General features: G+C 43.4%; 1 long non-coding RNA gene across 4 annotated transcripts; it reads left to right on the top strand.

Annotated features, from left to right (window-relative positions):
* The first annotated feature begins 1,735 nt into the window (after window positions 1-1,735).
* LOC125940625 (uncharacterized) lies at window positions 1,736-13,818 on the top strand. Of its 4 annotated transcripts, XR_007463818.1 has the most exons (6): window positions 1,736-2,400; window positions 3,352-3,437; window positions 4,467-4,552; window positions 6,701-6,786; window positions 7,813-7,898; window positions 10,528-13,818. It is a non-coding gene; the product is annotated as an uncharacterized LOC125940625 (long non-coding RNA). The 4 variants fall into 4 exon arrangements; XR_007463819.1 differs by lacking the exon at window positions 4,467-4,552 and having other exon boundaries at window positions 1,739-2,400; XR_007463820.1 differs by lacking the exon at window positions 6,701-6,786 and having other exon boundaries at window positions 1,739-2,400.
* The last annotated feature ends 382 nt before the right edge of the window (window positions 13,819-14,200 follow it).

Below are 14,200 nucleotides of genomic sequence, written 5' to 3'. Positions count from 1 at the left end.
CACATGACCGAGGTTGACAAGGTGGGCCATATCCTAAAAGGCATCGCGGACGACGCCTTCAACTTGCTCGTCTATAACGACGTCTCTACTGTCGACGCCATCGTCAAAGAATGCCGCCGCTTCGAGGTAGCCAAAAGCCGCCGCGTCGTCCCACAGTTTTCCCGGCTCCCAAACACCCCTGTCACGTCCTCTTGCTCCGCTCTTCCTGCCACACGACTTTTTCAAGAAAACGTCACTCGTCTAGTTCGCCGTGAGATTCAAGCGGCGAGTCCAGCCCCCCTTCATCCACGACCCCTCGACGGTACCTTTGACCCAGCGGCTCCTACTATTTCCGTCATACAAGCAGTTGTGCGGCAAGAAATTGCTAACCTTGGCATCCCTACCGCCTGCTCTGTCTCCCGACCTGATTCGGCATCCATTCCTATGGACACGTCCTTCAACGACCAGTATTTCGCTCCCCGACCACGCAATCCTGCTGAATGGCGTACCCCCGACGACAAACCGATCTGCTTCCGCTGCCACCGAGTTGGTCACGTATCCCGCCACTGCCGCAGCACCTGGATGCCGCCGTACTGGAGCTCATTCCCTGCTCCTCGCCCATACGCCGACGCTCGCCGTTACTCACCTCGCCGTCCGTACTCTACTTCTGATGCCCCTGACAGCCGCTCCTCCGGGCGATCGCCGTCGCCTCAACGCCGTCGCTCCCCGTCACCCCAACCTCGCCGCTTTTCCTCGCCAAACCGCCGGACGGAAAACTAGGCCATGCAGCTCTTGGAGGTACACAGTAAAAGTTTTTACACCCAAAAGGGTGTAAAAAGGGTGTATTTTGATTTTAACACCCTTGCTTACACCCTTTCACACCCTTTTGTCATTATTTTACAATACTACACCCTATATATAGGGTGCGTACATCTTTTGCACCCTCCGATTGGCACCAAGGGTGTTTCTTTATGCTCAAGAAGGGTGTAAGTGACGCACAAATATGTATGCGTACACACATGTGTGCGCATGCGTCTTCAACAAAGGCTATATATAACATGCCCAGAGCATTGGTGATAATAAAGGCGCTTTATTCGGTAATACAGTGTTCAAGGCAATTCATGTTAAGTGTATCTATCGTAAAGTATTAAAATCCATATGTACTTATTGCAATCGGCTAGCTTTCATTTTCAATTTAAAGAGCATGCGGTAATTACAAAATTCAAGTCAGCCTGTACGCAAAATGCACCCAGTAAGTGCGAACTTGGTGAGCGAATCAAGTTTTTAAGATATTCCTTCGAAAAGTGCTTGCATGACGTTCTCCTTTCTATTTTTCGAGAAAAGCTTTTTGGTGCATATTTGTGGAACACCAGTGCATTATGCGACACTATTCAGGTGTATATTTTGCGACGCTGGTGCCGCTGACAGCATTTCTGTCAAATGGCTAAACTTCACATATTGTCTCGCTTCAATATTGAAATAACAATGTGCCCTATCAAAATATTAATGAAAAAGTATTTTTATGGATATCAGTCCTCGTAAAATATACGTTCTAACATTGATAAAAAGTTATGACACAACTCATTATTTACCCGCTCATTACATGCACCAACCACCCCAAATTAGCACTACACTAGATAGATTGCAGTGCACTGCATTGCAACACAGGGGCACTGGGGTTTGCCATCCCCAGTGCTTGTTTGGTTGTCTTGCTTGCCTTTCCTCTCCTTGCTTTTTCTATCTCTTTGAACAAGCTGCACTACCTTGTCGAAGAGGAAGCGTTATCCTCTTTCAGAGTTAAATAATTTGTCGAGCAATAATTTTACAGTTCCAGCAACTACAGCATAAACTGGAAAACGAAACCGAATCTGATTTGTTATCCGTGCTCACAGAGCGCGTCACCAGGGGGCACCGTGCGCTGCGCCTCCGGTCTCGAAGGATCTAACAAGCGGTTGATGCAGCTGCGAATGTGTAGTCAGTCGGTTTTTATCGTTTTATGTTGTGCAGATTGTTAGTTCGCCGTAAATTTGTCTTGATTTGTACTCAAGAGTGGAGCAAGGCCCCAAGGAACAGAGATTGACGCAACGGGAGCGAAGAACAGAAGCGATGGATGGTTACGCTGGTTGACTCTCGGCATGTTCAAAATGGCGAAGTTCCGAATTTGTCGCTGTGTGACGTGCGCGTGTGTGCTCGTGATGTGCCGTCATAGCGCGGGGATATTTGTGCTGAATGTGTTTCACTTCGTCTACAAAACTCTGCACGCAATGGCATCGAAGAAGTCGTGTGTTCAGGTGCACGTATGTGCATGCTTGGATACGGAAAGCCTGCCCTCAACGGTAGCGCTGAGCTCAGCCGTGTTGGCTCAGCGCTACCCCCTCAACGGATGTTCAACAGTCTACGTGCTCGTAACTTGCTGACGAGGTAAGCCCGTTGTCATCTTGTTTGTATGTGGTAAGCCGGCGTCGCGATCAGAAATATTGTTTAGAAAATGCCAGTAAACGGCGTCTTACGGCAAAAAGGACGCGTGAATGGGAAAAAGGATTACGTTCGGGGTAGATTATTCGTTTGCGTCACCTATTCTCGCACGGGCGCGTTACGTCGGATGGACATACTCACGACTGCGGCGCTCTTCCTGTATCAGTCATGCCGGATTATATAGCTTTCTCGCGCCTCTACCTTCAAAATAACATCACTGATTTTCCCGGGGGAGCAGTAGGGGCCGTAGTGGAGACCGGGGCTACTGTCCTGGAGCAGTATTTTCGCTCATGCCAGCCTTTTCGTATGTGTTAAGCTTCTCTGCAGCCTAAATTGTTTGCAGTTAAGGCTGCATGACATTATACTTGCTTGCATAAGTGTCACAGCTGTCATCCGTTCGTCGTTGGCGCGAAGTCAATCGACGGGGTATACAAGCCGGTTGGTCGTTCCGTATGCTCTCCGTGACTTTTCAAAACATATTAACTCAAAGAAAATGCCTAAACTGCTCCCCCGGGAAAATCAGTGATGGTATTTTGAAGGTAGAGCGCCGTAAGGCGTGAGAAAGGTATAATCTGGCATGGCTGACCCGCAGGCGCGGGAATGGCTGTCCAAAATACCGCGCCTGTGCGCGGAGAATAGGTTACGCCAACGAGGAATTTACCACGTTTTATCTACATGGTAGTGCGGTCCCCTCGATCGCGATCGAAATTTTCTGTGTGACGATTATAACCGCTTGGTTTGTGATTGCTATATTAAGCACTTTTATAAAACAAAGATATTGTTGAATCAAAGGTAAACAGAGGTTTTACAAGTAAAAAAGAACATGAATTTTGTGCAATTGTATTGCACATATCCGTGTGATCATTGAAGCTAACACGAATTGTCATCTGTTTACAGACCTCCTTGCTGTTGCAACTCTGAGGACAATTGCTTCAAATGGGAAGGAACAAAGAGCACTGCCAGCGCTATTTGTACATGAGGACGTATGTTCCTTCACATTTTTGTTAATGAAATCGGATCTAAACAATGCTGTAATTCCTCAAATGGCTTCAATCGTAGAAACAGTTTGGCAACTGTATAAAGATCCAGATGCTTTTTTTTAATGTGAACATGCTACCTAATTTCCACCACCTATTTATTCATTTTTATTCATTCATGCTACCGGTAAAGGCCCCCACAGGGAGTGTATTACATGGGGGGGGGGGGGCGATACAATCATTAATAAATGCTGTATATATTAGGAAGAACAACAACAATACATGTATAAATAATAAAAAAACAGCAATTAAATCATAAGTCAATATACAAAACGTAAGGATGAACAAACGAACAATTTTGAACTGCTCTTGCACTCGATGTGAGGAGCATCTATGCTGCAACAATGACCTTGCTTGGATTACACGGGCTATTCGAATAATGCTGGGTTGTGTTAAGCTTCTCTACAGCCTACATTGTTTGCAGTTAAGGCTGCATGACATTATACTTGCTTGCATAAGTGTCACAGCTGTCACCCGTTCGTCGTCGGCGCGAAGTCAATCGACGGGGTATACAAGCCGGTTGGTCGTTCCGTATGCTCTCCGTGACTTTTCAAAACATATTAACTCAAAGAAAATGCCTAAACTGCTCCCCCAGGAAAATCAGTGATGGTATTTTGAAGGTAGAGCGCTGTAAGCCGTGAGAAAGGTATAATCTGGCATGGCTGACCCGCAGGCGCGGGAATGGCTGTCCGAAATACCGCGCCTGTGCGCGGAGAATAGGTTACGCCGAGGAATTTACCACATTTGATCTACATGGTAGTGCGGTCCCCTCGATCGCGATCGAAATTTTTCGTGTGACGATTATAACCTCTGGCTTTGTGATTGCTATATTCAGCACTATTATAAAACAAAGATATTGTTGAATCAAAGGTAAACAGAGGTTTTACAAGTAAAAAAGAACAAGAATTTTGTGCAATTGTATTGCATATGTCCGTGCGACCATTGAAGCTAACACGAATTGTCATCTGTTTACAGACCTCCTTGCTGTTGCAACTCTGAGGACAATTGCTTCAAATGGGAAGAAACAACCAGCAGTGCCAGCGCTATTTTTACATGAGGACGTAAGTTCTTTCACATTTTTCTTAATGAAACCGGATCTAAACAATGCTGTAATTCCTCAAATGGCTTCAATCGTAGAAACAGTTTGGCAACTGTATAAAGATCCAGATGCTTTTTTTTAAATGTGAACTGACATGCTACCTAATTTCACCACCTATTTATTCATTTTTATTTATTCATGCTACCGGTAAAGGCCCTCACAGGGAGTGTATTACATGGGGGGGGGGCGATACAATCATTAAGTGCTGTACATATTAGGAAGAACAACAATACATGTATAAATAATAAAAAACAGCAATTAAATCATAAGTCAATATACAAAACGTAAGGATGAACAAACGAACAATTTTGAACTGCTCTTGCACTCGATGTGAGGAGCATCTGTGCTGCAAAAATGACCTTGCTTGGATTACACAGGTTATTCGAATAATGCTGGGTTGTGTTAAGCTTCTCTGCAGCCTAAATTGTTTGCAGTTAAGGCTGCATGACATTATACTTGCTTGCATAAGTGTCACAGCTGTCATCCGTTCGTCGTTGGCGCGAAGTCAATCGACGGGGTATACAAGCCGGTTGGTCGTTCCGTATGCTCTCCGTGACTTTTCAAAACATATTAACTCAAAGAAAATGCCTAAACTGCTCCCCCGGGAAAATCAGTGATGGTATTTTGAAGGTAGAGCGCCGTAAGGCGTGAGAAAGGTATAATCTGGCATGGCTGACCCGCAGGCGCGGGAATGGCTGTCCAAAATACCGCGCCTGTGCGCGGAGAATAGGTTACGCCAACGAGGAATTTACCACGTTTTATCTACATGGTAGTGCGGTCCCCTCGATCGCGATCGAAATTTTCTGTGTGACGATTATAACCGCTTGGTTTGTGATTGCTATATTAAGCACTTTTATAAAACAAAGATATTGTTGAATCAAAGGTAAACAGAGGTTTTACAAGTACAAAAAGAACAAGAATTTTGTGCAATTGTATTGCACATATCTGTGTGATCATTGAAGCTAACACGAATTGTCATCTGTTTACAGACCTCCTTGCTGTTGCAACTCTGAGCACAATTACTTCAAATGGGAAGGAACAACCAGCAGTGCCAGCGCTATTTGTACATGAGGACGTAAGTTCCTTCACATTATTGTTAATGAAATCAGATCTAAACAATGCTGTTATTCCTCAAATGGCTTCAATCGTAGAAACAGTTTGGCAACTGTATAAAGATCCAGATGGTTTTTTTTTTTAATGTGAACTGGACATGCTACCTAATTTCACCAGCTATTTATTCATTTTTATTTATTCATTCTACCGGTAAAGGCCCTCAAAGGGAGTGTATTACATGGGGGGGGGGGGGCGATACAATCATTAATAAATGCTGTATATATTAGGAAGAACAACAACAATACATGTATAAATAATAAAAAAACAGCAATTAAATCATAAGTCAATATACAAAACGTAAGGATGAACAAACGAACAATTTTGAACTGCTCTTGCACTCGATGTGAGGAGCATCTATGCTGCAACAATGACCTTGCTTGGATTACACGGGCTATTCGAATAATGCTGGGTTGTGTTAAGCTTCTCTACAGCCTACATTGTTTGCAGTTAAGGCTGCATGACATTATACTTGCTTGCATAAGTGTCACAGCTGTCACCCGTTCGTCGTCGGCGCGAAGTCAATCGACGGGGTATACAAGCCGGTTGGTCGTTCCGTATGCTCTCCGTGACTTTTCAAAACATATTAACTCAAAGAAAATGCCTAAACTGCTCCCCCAGGAAAATCAGTGATGGTATTTTGAAGGTAGAGCGCTGTAAGCCGTGAGAAAGGTATAATCTGGCATGGCTGACCCGCAGGCGCGGGAATGGCTGTCCGAAATACCGCGCCTGTGCGCGGAGAATAGGTTACGCCGAGGAATTTACCACATTTGATCTACATGGTAGTGCGGTCCCCTCGATCGCGATCGAAATTTTTCGTGTGACGATTATAACCTCTGGCTTTGTGATTGCTATATTCAGCACTATTATAAAACAAAGATATTGTTGAATCAAAGGTAAACAGAGGTTTTACAAGTAAAAAGAACAAGAATTTTGTGCAATTGTATTGCATATGTCCGTGTGACCATTGAAGCTAACACGAATTGTCATCTGTTTACAGACCTCCTTGCTGTTGCAACTCTGAGGACAATTGCTTCAAATGGGAAGAAACAACCAGCAGTGCCAGCGCTATTTTTACATGAGGACGTAAGTTCTTTCACATTTTTCTTAATGAAACCGGATCTAAACAATGCTGTAATTCCTCAAATGGCTTCAATCGTAGAAACAGTTTGGCAACTGTATAAAGATCCAGATGCTTTTTTTTAAATGTGAACTGACATGCTACCTAATTTCACCACCTATTTATTCATTTTTATTTATTCATGCTACCGGTAAAGGCCCTCACAGGGAGTGTATTACATGGGGGGGGGGCGATACAATCATTAAGTGCTGTACATATTAGGAAGAACAACAATACATGTATAAATAATAAAAACAGCAATTAAATCATAAGTCAATATACAAAACGTAAGGATGAACAAACGAACAATTTTGAACTGCTCTTGCACTCGATGTGAGGAGCATCTGTGCTGCAAAAATGACCTTGCTTGGATTACACAGGTTATTCGAATAATGCTGGGTTGTGTTAAGCTTCTCTACAGCCTACATTGTTTGCAGTTAAGGCTGCATGACAATATACTTGCTTGCATAAGTGTCACAGCTGTCACCCGTTCATCGTCGGCGCAAAGTCAATTGACGGGGTATACAAGCCGGTTGGTCATTCCGTATGCTCTCCGTGACTTTTCAAAACATATTAACTGAAAGAAAATGCCTAAACTGCTCCCCCGGGAAAATCAGTGATGGTATTTTGAAGGTAGAGCGCCGTAAGGCGTGAGAAAAGTATAATCTGGCATGGCTGACCCGCAGGCGCGGGAATGGCTGTCCAAAATACCGCGCCTGTGCGCGGAGAATAGGTTACGCCAACGAGGAATTTACCATGTTTGAACTACATGGTAGTGCGGTCCCCTCGATCGCGATCGAAATTTTCTGTGTGACGATTATAACCTCTTGGTTTGTGATTGATATATTCAGCACTTTTATAAAACAAAGATATTGTTGAATCAAAGGTAAACAGAGGTTTTACAAGTACAAAAAGAACAAGAATTTTGTGCAATTGTATTGCACATATCTGTGTGATCATTGAAGCTAACACGAATTGTCATCTGTTTACAGACCTCCTTGCTGTTGCAACTCTGAGCACAATTACTTCAAATGGGAAGGAACAACCAGCAGTGCCAGCGCTATTTGTACATGAGGACGTAAGTTCCTTCACATTATTGTTAATGAAATCAGATCTAAACAATGCTGTTATTCCTCAAATGGCTTCAATCGTAGAAACAGTTTGGCAACTGTATAAAGATCCAGATGGTTTTTTTTTTAATGTGAACTGGACATGCTACCTAATTTCACCAGCTATTTATTCATTTTTATTTATTCATTCTACCGGTAAAGGCCCTCAAAGGGAGTGTATTACATAGGGGGGGGGGGCGATACAATGATTAATAAGTGCTGTACATGTTAGGAAGAACAACAACAATACATGTATAAATAATAAAAAACGGCAATTAAATCATAAGTCAATATACAAAACATAAGGATGAACAAACGAACAATTTTGAACTGCTATTGCACTCGATGTGAGGCGCATTTATGCTGCAAAAATGACCTTGCTTGGATTACACAGGTTATTCGAATAATGCTGGGTTGTGTTAAGCTTCTCTACAGCCTACATTGTTTGCACTTAAGGCTGCATGACATTATACTTGCTTGCATAAGTGTCATAGCTGTCACCCGTTCATCGTCGGCGCGAAGTCAATCGATGGGGTATACAAGCCGGTTGGTCTTCCGTACTCAAACGAACAGAGTGAAAGAGTCAGAGTCGGGAGTAAACAAAAAAAACAGATATTTTCGCCAGATGAGTATACACAATTAATAAAATAAAAAAGACACAATACAAACACACCTGGGGCGCTATAACGTAAAATGATTCCAAACAGTTTTGATTGCAAACTCCTGATGTCACCGATGCAAGCATCGGGCGGTGACCCGCGGCGTTGTCTGAACAACTCAATCAAGCACTCTCCTCGTTTATAGGAGGTCACCTTTGTTCGCTTTGAAAACCAATAACATTGCTTATAGTCAGCGATTTTTCTTATCTAATTAGCTGACAAGAGGAGCACGCTCTAGTGGAGAGGGTTTCGATGGGGCCGAGCCAGCACAGTGAAAATAGATAACCGCATGAAGAGGGTGGTGCCAGCTTCTCCGATTGGTCCGCTTCGCCTTACTTAGCTTGCGGTGGCTGGTCGAAAATCGCGGCAACGTGCAATGGAAGAATAAGAATGCCACTAAAACGGATCCTCAGCAAGGAAGAGTTGGCAGAGCGATGTTTTATGCATGGCGAAAAGGCTCGATAACGTTTTACTCATACACAAAAATTTTTATCATGCGCAAATAATTACATGCTCACCGGCAGGTTCGAGTAGCGAGAGCCTGAGTGATCCGCGGGCAGCCATCTTTTATTCCTTTCGGAATGGGGCAGTCTGTGGCTATTAAGAGAAATTTTCCGTTTTATTCGGCATAATTCATTTTTTTTCGCATACACGTCACTTTGACGTGGTGAGTTTTCGCAGTTTTGTGAGGTCGCGTGACAGATAGGCGAAGTGGGCGTATCCAGAAAACATTGGATAATAGCAGAGGGCTAATGGTGAAAAGGCGTCGAATCAGGAATGATTTTTCTTTTGTGCGGTTTAATCATGCATAATCAGTGTGTACACGTTATATCAGATGGGGAGCTGTCGCGGTTTTAGTGACGTGACGTGACAGACAGGCGAAGTTGGGAGTGGCTTGAAAATGTTTTGACCAATCGTGGAGGCTGATTGCAGAAATTGGAATCAAAACAGTTTGGAATCTTTTTACGTTATAGCGCCCCTGAAACACAATGACAGAGAAATGTGATGAGCAATTAACAATACATACACATATGAAACAGGGCGTGGATCAAATATACAAGAATAACACATAACAGCATTTCACTAAAATAATGTTCAAAAGAAAACAACGATGTCATACGCGTGGCCGGGCAGCAGCAAGACCATAAACCGTGAAGTCGGCGCGCGAAGCTTTCCGGAAGAATGCTGGCGGGCCGATCTTGCTGAGGTGGCTGCAATTGCTGGGCTAGATTTCCGGGAGTCTAGTTTGATGTCTCCTCTCAAGCAGGTTGAGCTAACTTAAGGCGATCTACCGTGAGCTTCGTTGCAGACGTTGGTTTGTAGTCTCGTACGTCAACTAGTTCCTCGAAATTCCGACGTGGCCAGGCAGCCCAGGAGATACTGGACGGCACTAGCCCCCTGATGGCTTCTCAGCAGCACATAGGTTCAGCTTCTAGAATAATTAGCTGGGACCAAAACGTGCGCTTAAATAGCCTCTCCTTTCTCTAGTTCCCTATGTAGGGGAACTGCCGGTATGCAGAGTTCACCTAATTAATTCATGACTCCCCCCAAAAATCTTGGCCGTGCCCCTTTCAGCATGGACGAAGGATGGTAGATTGCCCTCTCTCCAAGGTCGAGCCCCGGCACTGCATGCACCACACGGACGCACACCTCTAGGTCCGTTAATCGGCGTGTCGATGTCTCGAAACGAGATGCCACCCCGTGGGGCCACGACATTTTTGACGCCAAGTAATCGGCCTGTCGCCTTCTCGAAATTATACGCCACACAGTGAGGACACGACGTTTTTTTTTTGGCGGCCGTTAATTGGCGTCAAAACCACTCGAAATCTCTCGAAAGTATGCCGCTCCGTGACAAGCATAGCAACCCCTTTATATTGTGCTTACACAAAAGCATTAATATACTTTCATGATCAGTAAGCTTTCTTTGTTGTCATTGCAGGACGAGAGGGTTCCACTCACCCCCTGTGTGGTGTATTCTGGCCACAACCTGGAACAGGCAGAGTTTCTCCACCTCTGTGTCGACAAGGAGCGGCTGTTCATGGTCAAAAATGCGGAGGAAGGGGTCATCGCAATCATGAGTGCATTTTTTTATTGAACATAGTATATGGGCCTAAATACTTCAACACCAGTGCAGTACTGGAACGATTGTTTTTTCGTTTGAATGTAATAATGCCAAGGGGTTGTTACAAAGTTTGTGAACAGAGTTGTGCAGGCAATGCGACACCGAGGTTCATGTACGTTACCATACGAATGCTAGCCTGACAATTTTGTGCAATAGCTTGAGCAATAGTTTTGTGCAATTTTTAATGTATCATTTTCTTTCTTTTGATCACGATAATAGCATGATCCAGTAACTTCCGCTGCTTGTGCCAACCACCTATAGACTGCACCTTTTTTTGTTCTGATGACTTGACAGACAATGTAATAGTGCCCAAGTGTAGGTTAGCAAAAACAAACGGGGTGTACTGTAGTCTGCACGTACTTATCGAAAACGTTGGTGTAGTCTGCACGTACTTATCGAAAACGTTGGTGGGTGTTGCTATGTGCTGAAAAGAATATTACAATACGTCTAGTTCTAATGAGGTCTGCCTTAACATTAATGTGTGTGAAACAATTGTCAGCAGTTTTATACAAAGATTATAGCTTGCTTGCTCTTCCTTAACATAGTTTGTTTATGAAACCTATTTGCCAGTCAGGGAACAATGTCCCAGCTTATAAGTACTGCATGATACAACTGTTAACGTTTGTATTCCCTTATAGGGCACATCAACACTGGCAGCCAGTGCTCAACTTTTCGTAACATGCTGCTTGGTCAATATTTTATATTTTGCGCATGTGTTGCATTGTGTAACCTACCCAATACAAGTGAAAGTTTTTGTGGTTTGACTGTCCTTTTATGAACTATGTCTTATGTTTATTATGTATAACTTAGCAGCTGAGGCCTGACATACTAGTCAAAACGCAGCAGAGTATCCAATTTTTATAAGGTTTTACAAGGTTTTTACAAGTTTTGGATTGTAAAACAATGTTGCGTGGAACAATTATCAGGCTGAAGTACTGTTACATTATCATGAATACCGGCAGCCTTTGCTTAACCTTTATGAATCTGCTGGCAAGCTGTAGTATCTTTAGCTCGTTTAGTTTTTGTACATGTGTTGCCAATGCCTCATCCGCGTGAAAGCTAGTCGCTTATATACTACATATACTGGTGTTTCTACAAAGAATTTACGTAATATTTAAAAATAGTCGTTCTGAAGTACAAGGACGGCTCGTTAGAAGACAGCAATGCTGTCAGTGGTGCCGACCATGGGTGGATGGGTGATATCTGGTAATTAGTTGCTAATTAACAATCTAATATATCTTTTAGTTTCAGCAGACTCATTGTAACCAGGAAATTAAAGCAAGCTCTCTGCACAAGACGTGAACTTTTGGATCTGGAAAAATACAATTACCCGCAGAACTGTGGCGTGATGAATTTAGGCTGTCTGAGCACGCGAAACTGAAACTGAGATGCTGCTGAAACTCAAGGCAACATTTTGCTTACGTCGCCCAGCAGCGGGCTACCAGCACACTGCACGAATCCCTATTGCTGCCCACTGTTGGGTGATGTGAGCAGAACGCCCCCTCGAAGGGCGCGTCTTTGTGCTCACTGTAGCCTCGGGTACAGTTTCGCGTGCTGTGATAGCCAAAGTTCATCGTGCTGCAGTTGTGTGGGTAATTGCATTTTTTCCAGATTCTAAAGTCTATATGTGTTGTGCAGAGACCTTGCTTCAATTTCCCGATTACGATGAGTCCACTCAAACTAAAAATAAAATATAGGAACCATTGTTAAAAGCGCAAATCCACACAACACAAGATAAGACCAGACGAGGACAGGCGCCTGTCCTCGTCTGGTCTTATCTTGTGTTGTGTGGTTTTGCGCTTTTAACAATGGTTCCTATGACTAAACACCAACTAGCCCAACAGTCTACTCTTTTAAAAATAAAATGTATTTTATTTTTGTTATTTAGCAACTAATTACCATGTATCACCCATAACCTCGTGGTCGACACTGCTGGTGGCATATCTCCAAAGGAACCGTTGTTTTATTTCAGAACGGCTGTTTTTACATATCAGCAATGTGTTTGTAGAAACACCCTTACAGAGTTGTGTGATATACTGTTGAACAAATCTTATTGTGTACTCAGGTGAAATATGCACAGATAAAGAGCAGTTATACACGGTGTCACCTCTATTATAATGTACTATAATTTTTTTGTGTGAAGGCCACCACAGTTTTTTTTTGCAAATGGCTGCTCTGTTTTTACTCACTCGTACTCTCTCACTTGTACTCAGTATACACGTATATTATACCACAGATATACTGTGATCCATGTGAATTACTGTGATCAGTTGCAAACTATATATTGTTAACTGCAGTGATACTTTACAAATAATGTCTGTATTTTATTGCTCCTTGTATGAAATACAATAAAGTTCATTCACATTTTCTTTTCAAATTGTTACATATAGGTCTCATATATATGCTTCACCATTTAGTTAAGCTTTGCATTTTTGTACGAATGCAGCAGTGACTTCTTTTGTATGTCCATGGAGTGAAGCAGAATACATATTAGCCAGAGATCTAAGACATGCTAAATGTGATGTTTTTGTGTGTGTATAGTGCATGTGTACGATACGTATAACTTGTGTTTGAATTGTATAGCTTGAGCAGATTTTAAAAAAAGTGATACATCTCCGATGACTGAGACCATGATGCATATTGAACTCCTGCATGAGACAACATGCACTTTTCAAAGCACGGCTCATGGAATAATATTTTAAATCTCCACATGCATTATACATATATATTGTTTAACTATAATTTAACTTAAAAAAAAACATTTAAGTTCAGGCAACTGTAAGCAATATGCCATAGGTCTCATTCATCTATAAAGTGTTCCACTTTAAAGTTCGGTTCAAGCTATTTGACATCTGGTACAGGGGCTGTACACCCATCTGGCACCCTCCACAGTGGGTGTTAAATAAGGAAAAATAAATGAAGGGTGTAGCTGCCACCCTTCGGTTGGGGTGTTATCACAACACCCTACAGTTTCTTTACATGGGCACCCTTGTTTTAGGGTGTGCCGAAAAGGCACCTTGTAAAATAGGTGCTAACTTACACCCTTAGGGTGTCGTCTCTGCGACAAGCCTATTTACACCCTTCTGGGTGTAAAAACTTTTACTGTGTAGTGCTGCATCCCGTCCGTCCTGTACAAATCCTCCGCTGACGCTCCTCCCGAACGCGAACCTAATTGACGTAGACGTGGATGGTGTACCATTCAAGGCATTGGTTGATACTGGAGCCCAAGTGTCCATAATGAGCCCTAATCTTTGTCGTCGCCTCAAAAAAGTTCTTACGCCTGCCATCACTCGGGCCGTACGCGTCGCCAATGGCGCCACTGTTGCCGTCAGTGGTATGTGCGCTGCGCGCGTAGGAATTGCTGGCCGCCACGTTCCAGTCCTGTTCACCGAGCTGGCCAGTTGCCCTCACGACCTCATCTTCGGGCTCGACTTTCTGACGACGCATTCTGCCCTCATCGACTGTTCCACCGGTACGCTGTGCCTCGAGC

The sequence above is a fragment of the Dermacentor silvarum genome, chromosome 10 (assembly GCF_013339745.2).
Source record: "Dermacentor silvarum isolate Dsil-2018 chromosome 10, BIME_Dsil_1.4, whole genome shotgun sequence".
NCBI lineage: Eukaryota > Metazoa > Arthropoda > Arachnida > Ixodida > Ixodidae > Dermacentor > Dermacentor silvarum.
The sequence above is the reverse complement of the archived record's forward strand: the minus strand, read 5'-3'. Positions and strand labels throughout refer to the sequence as shown.